Below are 12520 nucleotides of genomic sequence, written 5' to 3'. Positions count from 1 at the left end.
ACAGATGAGGTAAAATGGTGTGATTTGCCCAAATTTACATAGCGTACATGTGGAGGAGCTGGGATTAGAACCCAGGACCTCTGATTACCAAGCCCGAGCTCATTCCACTAAACCACACTGCTTCATTTGTACTGTCCATCTCCCAGAGCCGTAGAGATAATCACTTTCATCTCAACTTCAACATAGCCTTCATTCCACAGCCACTGTTTAACACAGCTGAGTCTATGATGGTTTTTGCAATCCATTTGAACATCATGGGCTACAGCATTGACCAGAAAATCAACTATGTTCAATCAATTAAGGAGCAGTGATATCAAACAGGCTGTTAATGGTATGCTGAACCAACGACCCAACTGGAGAAGGCTTTTCTTTTCTTAAGCCTTATTACAGCAAATACTCATGCTCCCCCCGGTGTGAGAAAGAATAAAAGTTAAGAGCTAAACATGTTTGGATTCTTGTAATGATAATGTTTACATATCTTTTCTATAGTTATATAGCTTTTAATTGGCTTCAAAGCTTTCCATCACCTTGCCCCCTCCTACCTCACCTCCCTTCTCTCCTTCTACAGCCTGCCCAATACACTCTGCTCCTCTGCCACCAGTCTCCTCACGGTGCCTCGTTTTCACCTGTCGCGCCATCAACCCCTTCCCACATCCTACTACTGACCTGGAATGCCTTCCCTCCTCACATCTGCCAAACTAATTATCTTCCCCTCTTCAAAGCCCTACTGAGAGTTCACCCCCTCCAGAAGGCCTTCCCAGACAGTCTTTCCTTTCCCTCTGCTCCTCCTCCCCTCCCCATTCTCTCTACTCTCTCCCTCTGCTCTACCCCCTTCCCCTTCCTACAGCATTTGTGTATATTTGTATATAATATTTATTACTCCATTTTATTAATGATGGGTATATATCTATGATTCATTTATCTTGATGGTATTGATGCCTGACTACTTGTTCTGTTTTGCTGTCTCCCCCTATTAGACTGTGAGCCCTTTGTTGGTCAGGGATTGTCTCTATCTGTTTCCAAATTGTACATTTCAAGCACTTAGTGCAGTGCTCTGCACACAGTAAGTGCTCAATAAATATGATTGAATAAATGAATTGAAGTCTCACATGTTGCCTTGTGCCCAATGCCCGCCTGATTATTCTTAAAAGCAATGAGGCCTAGTGGAAAGAGCACAAGCCTGGTAGTCAGAGAACTTGGATTCTAAATCCAATTCATTATGTGTCTGCTGTCTGACCTTGACTGAGTCATTCAACTTCTCTGTGCCTCATTTTCCTCATGTGAAAAATGGGGATTAAATACCTTTTCCCCATCCTCTTTAGACTGTGAATTCCATATGGGACAGGGACTCCATCCAACCTGATAATTTTTATCTAGTCCAGCTCTTAGTACAGTGCTTTGCATAGACTAAGCACTTAAGTACAACAATTATTATTGTTAAATCTGTTTTTCTATAATGCCATTTTTCTATAAAAACTTCTCATGTTTATGCATCCCCCTCCACAGCAAATAGAAACTCCTGGCCATTGCCTTTAAGACAGTCCATCAGCTTTCTCAACTCTTACCTATCATTATTCTTTTCCCATTACACCCTAGCTCACACTCTTTGTTCCTCCACTAAGCTTTCACACCTTATTTCATTTTAACTGTCCTTAGGCTGACCACTAGCTCACATACTTTCTCCAGTTTGGAATCCTATCCCCTTTTATATCCACTAGACCGAAGTTCTGCCCACTCTCTGATACATACACATAATGCCTGCTCTGATACTAACACATTATGCCTTCTCCGATTCAAGAACATCATGCCTGCTCTGATACACACACATTCCGGCAACTTCTTTTAAATGTTATATGGGGAGACAGGAAGGCTGGCACATATTGCTGTACAGGAAATACAATCCACAGCAGATGGAGCCTCATGAAAGGTATATACAGCCAAGACTCAATTAGCAGCATGCTGTAAACACATGCAAGAAGGGCAATTATATTGATTTTTGGAACATGGATCCTGAAATGCCACCATCCATGAGATATGGAATATTAATTTCCTTGTTGCATCTGGTTGCATAAAAGTACATGAAAAACCTATAGGATAAGTACTCAGCCTTATTTAATGCCTTTGCCAATAGAAAATATCCTGCCAGTTTCCCCAAGAATGAACCTTGGCACAAACATGCTCATGAAACAATTTTAGTGATTGACAAATGTGTCTGCACAGCCAAATTTACCTAAGTAGCTGCCCAAGGCTACATGAGGAACCATGTCAAAAGCATCTGTTTGGTCAATAATCACAAAGTGACGATCACTATTTTGTTCCTGGAATCCTTCCTGGATCTGTCTGTGTGAATGTTATTTTGATAGTCTTGTGGCCAAAGACTGGATGTCAGACTGACTTTTCTGGCAACTGCATATCAGTTATTTCAAAGAAAATTTACCAAATTATTTCCCAGCCCTTTTCCATCCAGGGATAGAAGAAGTTGCAGGGATTTTTCCAGCATTCATGGTCACCTCTGTATTTGTACATTCATTCATTCATTCAATCATATTTATTGAGCATTTACTGTGTGCAGAGCACTGTACTAAGTACTTGGAAAGTACAGTTCTGCAACAAAGAGAGACAATCCCTACCCAACAATGGGCTCACGGTCTAGAATGGGGGAGACAGAAAACAAAACAAAACATGTAGATGGGCAACAACAGCATCAATGTAAATAAATATAATTATAAATAAATACACATCATTAATAAAATAAATAGAATAATAAATATTTACATAATAATAACAATTATAATGATGGTATTTGTTAAGTGCTTCCTATGTGAAAGCACTGTTCTAAGCTCTGGGGGGGTGGGTACAAGGTGATCAGGTTGTCCCAAGTGGGGCTCACAGTCTTAATCCCCATTTTACAGATGAGGGAATTGAGGACAGGGAAGTTAAGTGACTTGCCCAAAGTCACACAGCTGACAAGTGGAGGAGTCGGAATTAGAACCCATGACCTCTGACTCTCAAGCCTGTGCTTTTTCCACTGAGCCACGCTGCTTCTCTAAGCATATATACCTATATACACAAATGATGTGGGGCAGGGAGGGGGTAGAACAGAGGGAGGGAGTCAAGATGATGGGAGGGGAGGAGGAGCAGAGGAAAAGGGGGGCTCAGGTACAGGTGGATGATGTAAGCGTTTGAGATTTCCTGTGGCCCAAATTTTTCTTAACAAATCCCTCTGAGCAGTTAGTTATATCACATTAATAGCAAGTCCATTTTCTATGGAATTCACTGCTTTATAAGATAGAGCTTGCATTGACCAAAGAGGTATAAAATTAAATACTGTAACTGAATTTGAACTTGGTTGGATAATTTTATTACCAAAATTAACCTTTAAAGTTACACATGCTAGGAGAAAAATACTCAAATTGTACGCTGCAGGGAATTAAGCATCTTCAGTAAGGGTTACAAAACTCTTTTATTTCCTTTGAAGTATAAAATAACATGATTTGATAGCTGAGCTAATCATTCTACTGAACTTTAGGTATTTACCAATTGTAGAGGACAAATATCAAGCCAGGTTGATCATACTCAGTGACGTGAAGTATTCTGGTTCTTCAGTTAGAACTTACTGATCTTCTTGCTAGTCCCAGTTGAAAATATCTGGACTATCTTTCCCTAATATTTGAATGTCTTGATACCTTTGGAGATGTGGAAGGAATGAGGGGGGTAGCTCAACATATGTTCCAGGGTGGTCTTAAGGAGACTCTAAATGCTTAGAGTATTTGGAGTCAGAGGTCATGGGTTCGAGTCCCTGCTCGGCCACATGTCAGCTGTGTGACTTTGGGCAAGTCACTTAACTTCTCGGTGCCTCAGTTACCTCATCTGTAAAATGGGGATTAAGATTGTGAGCCCCATGTGGGACAACCTCATTCCCCTGTGTCTACCCCATCGCTTAGAACAGTGCTTGGCACATAGTAAGCGCTTAACAAATACCCACATTAATTAAGTGGCCATTCCCAAACACCAAGTATTCTCCTTGCACGGTTCTGACAATTAAACTGATGTAGGGGCTTTAAAATTCTGCTATATTGTATAGGTTACTGACAGATGTGTAGAAAATCTGGGCCAAATATGGGAATGAAATCAACCTGCCAGATATTTGTGTTGACAGGGGAAGAGAAAGCTTTTTCTCCCTCTCCATGAAGAATATGTATTGCTGATGCTCTATAGGACACAGTGGATCTAATAACTCATTTACTTAACTTACCAAAACATGGTCAGGCTTCTGACACCTGGCCAGGCTTTGTGACTGAAAAGACTGTCCCTGACCTGATTATCTTGTATCTTTCTGGGTGCTTAGGACAGTATTTGGCACAGAGAAAGTCAGTCAGTCAGTTAATTCTAAATGCTTACCATGTGCAAAGCATGATACTAAGCTTGGGAGAGTATATACTATAATGTAACTATACATTATACACTATTATAATCTAACAGACATATTCCCTGCCCATAATGAGCTTATACTCTAGAGGGAGAGACAGACATTAATATAAATCAGTAAATTACAGATATACACACAAATGTTGTGGGATTTAGCAGGGGGATGAATAAAGGAATTAAGTTAAGGTGATGTAAACAGGAGTTGAAGAAAAGGAAAAGAGAGCTTCATTAGGGAAGCTCTCTTAGAAGAGATGTGCCTTCATTAAGGTTTTGAAGGTGGGGATAAAGTAATCGTCTGTTAGCTATAAGGAGGGAGGGTATTTCATGCCAGAGGCAGGCTGTGGGTGAGAGGTCAGCAGTGGAATATGATAAGACTGATAAAATCAGGTCTCGGCTCCCCAAAACCACCCCTCAGCCTCCTCCATCCCCCCTGCTCTTGCCCCCCTATGCAAATTTCCCATTGTTCCCAGCAGTGTCTTTAGAGGAAATCTCCTGCCTCCTCAAGTGTCAAGCCCTCCACATGCACATTGGACCCCATTCCTTTACACCTTATAAAAACTCTTGCCCCTTCCCTCCTTAACTACCATCTTCAAACACTCACTCTCCAATGGTTTCCTCCCACACTGCCTTCAAACACACTCACGTCCTAAAAAAAACAAAACCCACCCTCCTTTGACCCCACAGTCCCCTCTAGTTATCGTCTCATCTCTCTTCTACCCTTCCTCTCCAAACTCCTTGAGCAAGTCATCTACATTCGCTGTCTCAATTTCCTCTCCTCCTACTCTCTTCTGGACCCTCTCCAATCTGGCTTTCTCCCCACTCCACTGAAAGTGCCCTTTCAAAGGCCACCAATGACCTCTTTCTTGCCAAATCCAATGGATCCTACTCCATCCTAATCCTCCTTGACTTCTCAGCTGCCTTTAACACTGTGGACCATCCCCTCCTCAATACCTTATCCAACCTTGGCTTCATTGACTCCGTCCTCTCCTGGTTCTCCTCTTATCTCTCTGGCTGTTCATTCTCAGTCTCCTTTGTGGGGTCTTCCTCCACATCTAACCCCCATACAGTTAGGGGTCCCTCAGTGTTAAGTTCTTGGGCCCCATCTATTCTCCATCTACACTCACTCCCTTGGAGAACTCATTCACTCTCACGGTTTCAACTATCTGCTCTATGTGGATGACACCCAGTTCTATATCTCCTCCCCTGTTCTCTTTCCCTCCGTCCAGGCTTGCATCTCCTCTTGCCAGCATGGCTCAGTGGAAAGAGCACGGGTTTGGGAGTCACAGGTCATGGGTTCTAATCCCGGCTCTGCCGCTTGCCAGCTATGTGACTTTGGGCATGTCACTTAACTTCTCTGTGCTTCAGTTACCTCATCTGTAAAACGGGGATTAAAACTGTGGACCCCACGTGGGACAACCTGATCACCTTGTATCCCCCCAGCACTTAGAACAGTGCTTTGCACATAGTAAGCGCTTCACAAATACGTTATTATTATTATTAATACTTGGATGTCCTCCCACCATTTAAAACTCAATATGTCTAAGACAGAGCTCTTTATCTTCCCTCTCAAATCCTGTCCTCTCCAGGAACTTTCCTGTCACTGTGGATGGCACAACTATCCTTCCTATCTCACAAGTTCATCACCTTGGTGTCACCCTTGACTCCACTCTCTCATTCACCCCACATATCCAATCCATCATCAAATCCTGCCGGTGTCACCTTTACAACATTGCCAAGATCCACCCGTCCTCTCCATCCAACTACTACTACATTAGTACATTTATCCTTTCCCAACCGGTTTACTGAATCAGCCTTTCTGACCTCCCAACCTCCTGTCTCTCCCCACTTCAGTCCATACTTCACTCTGCTGCCCAGATTATCTTTCTACAGAAAGGTTCAGGGCATGTCACCCCCTCTCCTCATAAATCTCCAGTGGTTGCCTACCAACCTCCATATAAAAACACTCACTATTGGCTTCAAAGCTTTCCATCCCCTTGCCCCTTCTTGCCTCACTTCCTTTATCTCCTACATCCAAGCCCACACAATCCACTCCTCTGGTGCTAACCTTCTCACTGTGCCTCATTCTCACCTGTCCCACCATCAACCCCTGGACCACATCCTACCTTTGGCTTGGATGCCCTCCCTCTTCAAATCTGCCAATCACATTTCCCCCCTTCCAAACCCAACTGAAGGTTCACCTCCTCCAAGAGGCCTTCCCAGTCTAAGATCCTTTTCCTCAGCTCCCTTCTCCCCTTCATGTTGCCCTGGTTCATTCCCTTTGCTCTACCGCCATCCCAGCCCCACAGCACTTGTGTATACATGTATACATCTATAATTCTATTTATTTGTATGGATGCCTGTTTACTTGTTTTGATGACTGCCATCCCCCTTGTAGACTGTAAACCCAGTGTGAGCAGGGATTGTCTTTACTGCTGACTTGTACTTTCCAAGTGCTTAGTATAGGGCTCAGCACAGAGTAAGCTCTCAATAAATATGACTGAATGAATGAAAGATAGAGGAGAAACAGGTAAAGTGACAAGGTGAGCAATAGAGGAGCAAAGTATGCGGGCTGGTGTTGTAGTAGGGGAGTAGTGAGGTGAAGAAGAAGCGGGCAAGGTGACTGAATGCTTTAAAGACAACAGTGAGGAGTTTCTGTTGGATTCATCCATTCATTCAAACATATTCAGTAACTGCTTAATGTGTGCAGAGCACTGTACTAAGCACTTGGAAAGTACAATGCAGCAATAAAGAGAGACAATCCCTGCCCACAATGGGCTTAGAGTGGTGGATGGGCAACAACTGGAGTTTTTTGAGCAGTGGGGAGACATGTCCTGAACAATTTTGTAGAAAAACTATCCAGACAGAAGAGTGAAGTATGGATTGGAGTGGGAAGAAACAGAACCCTAGGAGGTCAACAAGGAGGCTGATATAGTAATCATGGCGGGAGAGATAGGTGATTGTATTAACATTGCAGCATTCAATCATATTTATTGAGCACTTACTGTGTGCAGAGCACTGTACTAAGCACATGGAAAGTACAATTTGGATTTTAGCAATATTCAGAAGCTGAACCCACAGGAGTTTGTGATGGATTGAATATGTGGGGTGGATGAGAGAGAGACTTCTGAGACAGGAAGTATGGTGGTGCCATCACAGTGATGGAAAAATCAGGGAAAGGACAGAGTTTGAGTGGGAAGATGAGTTCTGTGTTAGACTTTTTAAGTTTGAGTTGACAGGAGAATATTCAAGTAGAGATGTGTAAACTGCAGGAGGAAATGTGAGACTGCAGAGAGGAATATAGATCAGGACTGGATATTTATATTTGGGTATCATCCACTTGAAGGTGGTAGTTGAAGCCATGTGAGGGAATGAATTCTCCAAGGGACTAAGGTGTATATAGAGAATAGAAGAGGATCCAGAACTGAATCTTGAGGGACACCCACAGGGGGTAGGAGGCAGAGGAGATTGAGATTGAGTGGTCAGAAAGATAGGAGGAGAACCAGGAGGGGACTGTATCAATGAAACTGACATTGGATAATATTCCCAGGAGTAGGGCACGGGTTGACAGTGTCAAAAGCAGCTGAGAGGTCGAGGAGGAATAGGATGGAGTAGAGAACATTGGATTTATCAAGCAGGAGATCATTTGTCACCTTTGTGAGATTGGTTTCTGTGGAGTAAGGGGTGTGGGCAGGAATTGTCTCTTTATTGCTGAATTGTATTTTCTAAGCATTTAGTACAATGCTCTGCACACAGTTAGTGCTCAGTAAATATGATTGAGTGAATGAATGAATGAAAGCTAGATTGAAGGGAGTAAAGGAGAGAACTGGAGGAGAGGAATTTGATATTACATATATAGACAGCTTGCTCCAGGAGTTTGGCAAGGAATGGTAAGGAGGAGATGGGATTATAACTGGAAGGAGTCATCGGGACAAGGGAGGGGTTTTGTGGTTTTTTTTGGTATAGGGTAGACTTAGGCATGTTTGAAAGCAGTGGGGAAGAAGCCACTGAGGAGTGAACAGGTGAAGATGGCAGTTAGGGAGGGAAGAATGGAGGGGGAAAGTGTTGATAATGTGAGAAGGATGCACAGGGTCAGATACAGAGAAGGAGGAGTTGGGTTTTGAGAGAAGGCAGGAGATCTTCTCTAGAGATATTGCCAGAAAAGATGGGAGAATTGAAGAAGGGGTAGGAGGAGGGAGGGGAAGGGGAGATTTTAGGAAGCTCATGTCTGATATTTAATTTTCTTAATTAAATAGGTGGCCATGTTCATTAGGGGCATGGGATTGTGTTGGGAGGACAGGGTTTTGAGGAAGGAGTTAAACGTCTAGTACAACCGGCAAGAGCAAAGGCAACGGATGTCAATAAGGATGGAAAAATGTACTTGCTAGGCAGAGAAGAGGGGAGAGTTAAAGCATGCAAGCAAGCAGAGTTAAAGTGCTTAACAAATTCCAAAAGAATATTAATAATAATAGTAATAAAAGCTATCACCAGACTAAAAACAGCACTCATCAGGAAAGAATTTTGTAAGACATTTTTTGTAAAATATGGGACTACTGATCCAATGACCCAATTTAAAAAAATAGAGTAAAGAACCTCTAGATAAAAATAAAGAAAACTACAGGTCCTCTCTCAAGAGTCCTGGTGGTAGCTTTTTAATAAATAGCATAGAAAACAATTTGAATTAAAGTAATGAACAAATAGGGAAGCAACCCCCTCTGAAAAATCCCTTTTCCTTATTTCACAGTATATGACTATTATGTTAGAACCTGCAGAGCATGATAGCAATTGAACAAGCCCCCTGCCTACCAAACTGTTGGAACCTAATCAAGCATGATTTTTTTTTGTATAGTAATGGGCACATAGAACATGTTAAGAATTGTCATGTAAAGCCTATGGATCTCTCCAAATTTGCAAATGTGTACATTGTAGTTTTTAACTATTGTGATTGCTAATATATTTTCTATTGGATTAAAAAGGCATATGTGTGCACATAAATAAATTCATTGTCTTACGAAAGGATAGAGATTACTTTTACCCAAGAGGGTATAAAATTAAATACAGTAACTGTATTTGATCATATATACATATACAAACACTCATACATACCCAATATAAAATATTGGGTATATTCATACAGGGAAATATAAATAAGGACAGAGTAAGCTACTACCTTGTCCTAGATATAGCAAAGCAATATAGATTACAGACAAATTTCAAATGTCCTTTCTCTGATTCTGACCTGTTGACATCCTATGGACTAGGCCACAGACCCCATCAAGGACTCCTATAGCCACAGCACTTTTTATGTGTTTCTCCAGTCACTTTGGGCAAATGGTTCTAGGCATGGCCATGCTAATAGAAAAATTCTGCCATACCCCTGACTCTCATGCAGCTCTCCTTACAGTGGCCGAAGTGGCTGTACCTTGTACTTCTTTCTGAATCACCTTTACCTGGGCAGTAGGCACATTTGACCACTGCGGCCTAACGAACCTCCAGCTGGCAAGCTCCTTGGGGGCAGGAGCCAAATTGTATACTCCAATAACCTAGGACTATTCAAGTTCTAGAAATTCCATATTAGAAAAGATTAATTTTGGCAATCATAACCATCCTTTAGGTTGAATGAACAGATCTGTTGTAAAAATGGTACAGCCATGAGGAACTTGAGTATCTCGAGAAGAAGTTTGGCCTAGTGAAAAGAGCATATGCCTGGGAGTCAGAGTACCTGGGTTCTAATCCCACCGCTTCTACTTGCCTGCCATGTAACTGTGAAAAAATCACTTAAACTTCTCAGTGTCTCAATTTATCCATCTGTAAATGAAAGGTGCTTGGCACATAGTAAGTGCTTAAAATAAATCAAAGTAACAATAATAAGTACCTTTTCTCCCTCATACTTAGACTGTGAGTACCATGCTGGTTAGAGACTCTGTCCAACCAGATTAACTTCAATCTACTCCAATGTTCAGTACAGTGAAATCCAGGAGGTTGTTTAAAAGACAATCATCATCACAGTAGGGTTTATGAGCTTTATGACAAACAAAAGCAATCATATTGTTCCTGCCAGTGTTCTAAAATAAACTCTAACTAGCAGGCTGAAATAATTCTCAGTTAGAGAAGCAGCTTGGCCTAGAAGAGCATGGGCCGGAAAGTCAGAAGGACTTTCTAATCCTTGCTCTGCCATTTGTCAACTGTGTGACCTTGGGTAAGTCACTTAACTTTTCCTTGCCTCAATGGGGAAGGAGAATAATAAGAAGAGAATATGGGGGAGGAGGAGGAGAAAGAAAAGGAGGAAGAGGAGGTCAAGGAGTAAGAAGAAGTAAAAGAAGAAGGAGGTTATTTCTTAGTCATTCTTTCATTCAATCAGTTGTATTTATTGAGCACTTACTGTGTGCAGGAGAGTATAATGCAGCAATAGTGATATTCCTTGCCCCCAGTGATCTCACAGTCTAGTTACTTAGTGTGTGCTAAGCACTGTATTAAGTCCAAAAGGTAGATTCAAGAAAATCAGGTCAGATGCAGTCCCTGCCCCTCATTGGACTTACAAAGCTAAGTTGGAATGAGGACTGATATCAAATTCCTGTTTTACAGGTAAGAAAACTGAGACACAAAGAAATTAAGTGACTTTGCTCAAGGACAAATAGCAAGCAAGAGGCAGATCCAGGATTAGAACATAGGTCCTAAGATCATGCTTTCTCCATTAATCCTCACAGTTCATTTCAAGTAAGTATTTTATTCAAATACACTTCCCCATATCTTCTCTAGCAAGTTCTTGTAAAATCCCAAGTAAAGGAAAATTCATTTTAGTGTTGCACTACAGTTCTTTATATTTTAAATCTCACAGGATGCTGACTCTGAAAAGCCTTGATCTTCCAGATGAATATCCCTAATTCTCTTACAACATTTAAGGCAAAATTTTCAGTGAAAACATTTGCTCTCACAAAACAGAATCTTGCTGTGGATGTTACCAGGGAGACTTCATATCTGGATCCAACTCACAATAGGCCCTTTCAATTTTAGCATCCCACTGGCCCCTTACTCTAGAGTTCTTCATAAGAGCATAGCCCAGTAGGCTAAATGTCATTCCAGAGAGGGCATTTCATTTTCATCACTACAAATGCCTCTGAGCTAAGCAAACTCCCATCCCACCTCCTGAAATCATCACAATTCCATTCCTTTATCTTCACCACCGCTTTTTCAGCTACACATTTATTCAGGGCCATCTGTGCTTGCCTCCTTCACAGTGAAATGGTTCAGCACTCCACTCTACCAGGGTTCAGTTTGTAATTCTTTTTTGCCCTTAAGTCAATCAGCATTTAGTTTGTCATTAGGGAGTCACGTTGTCCTTTGCTTTCTGCTGCAGGCTCAGTATGTTATCCTGCTAATGCTAATAATGGTAATTGTGGTATCTGTTAAGTGCTTTACTATGTGCTACTGCTATTCAATCTTCAGACAGATCTCTCATTTATTCTGCAGTTGAGGTACCCATATGCATACATGAACCACAGGAAGTACTGTATTTAAAAATATGTTGGTTTACAGTCAGAGTACATATATATATTTCCAAATAGCAAATTTTAATATTCTAATATTCTAGCACTTACAGCTGTGCCTATAAAGCAAACTAGTAACTTGTATATTAATATATATATATGTATATATAGAGAGAGAGAGGGAAGCACATGTATATATATAGAGAGAGAGGGAAGCACATGTATATGTATATAGAGAGAGAGGGAGAGAGAGAGGCAGGCATATACATATAATATAGACTAAAATAGCCACTAGAACATAAAACTTGCCAAATTGCTGCCTCTAGCATCAACAACAGTATAGAACATATTCTGCACACAGCAAGTGGTCAGTAAATATGATTGACTGATTGCTTGATCTACACAGCTAATTCTCAAATGTTCCCTGCTAAATCCTAATCCATCTAACATCAGAACCACTGCCGATTACCCACTATGACACAAAGAACTTGTTTCCCATTGCTGCAGCCAAGAAGTGAATATTTTCTTCTTATCTCTCTGTATACGGGCACAGAGAAGAATCCAGAACAGGTGGGGCTGTCTGACACTGTGCTTGCAAACTCCCATCT

The sequence above is a fragment of the Ornithorhynchus anatinus genome, chromosome 2 (assembly GCF_004115215.2).
Source record: "Ornithorhynchus anatinus isolate Pmale09 chromosome 2, mOrnAna1.pri.v4, whole genome shotgun sequence".
In the NCBI taxonomy this organism is placed as follows: Eukaryota; Metazoa; Chordata; class Mammalia; order Monotremata; family Ornithorhynchidae; genus Ornithorhynchus; species Ornithorhynchus anatinus.
Note: the sequence above shows the minus strand (reverse complement) of the source record.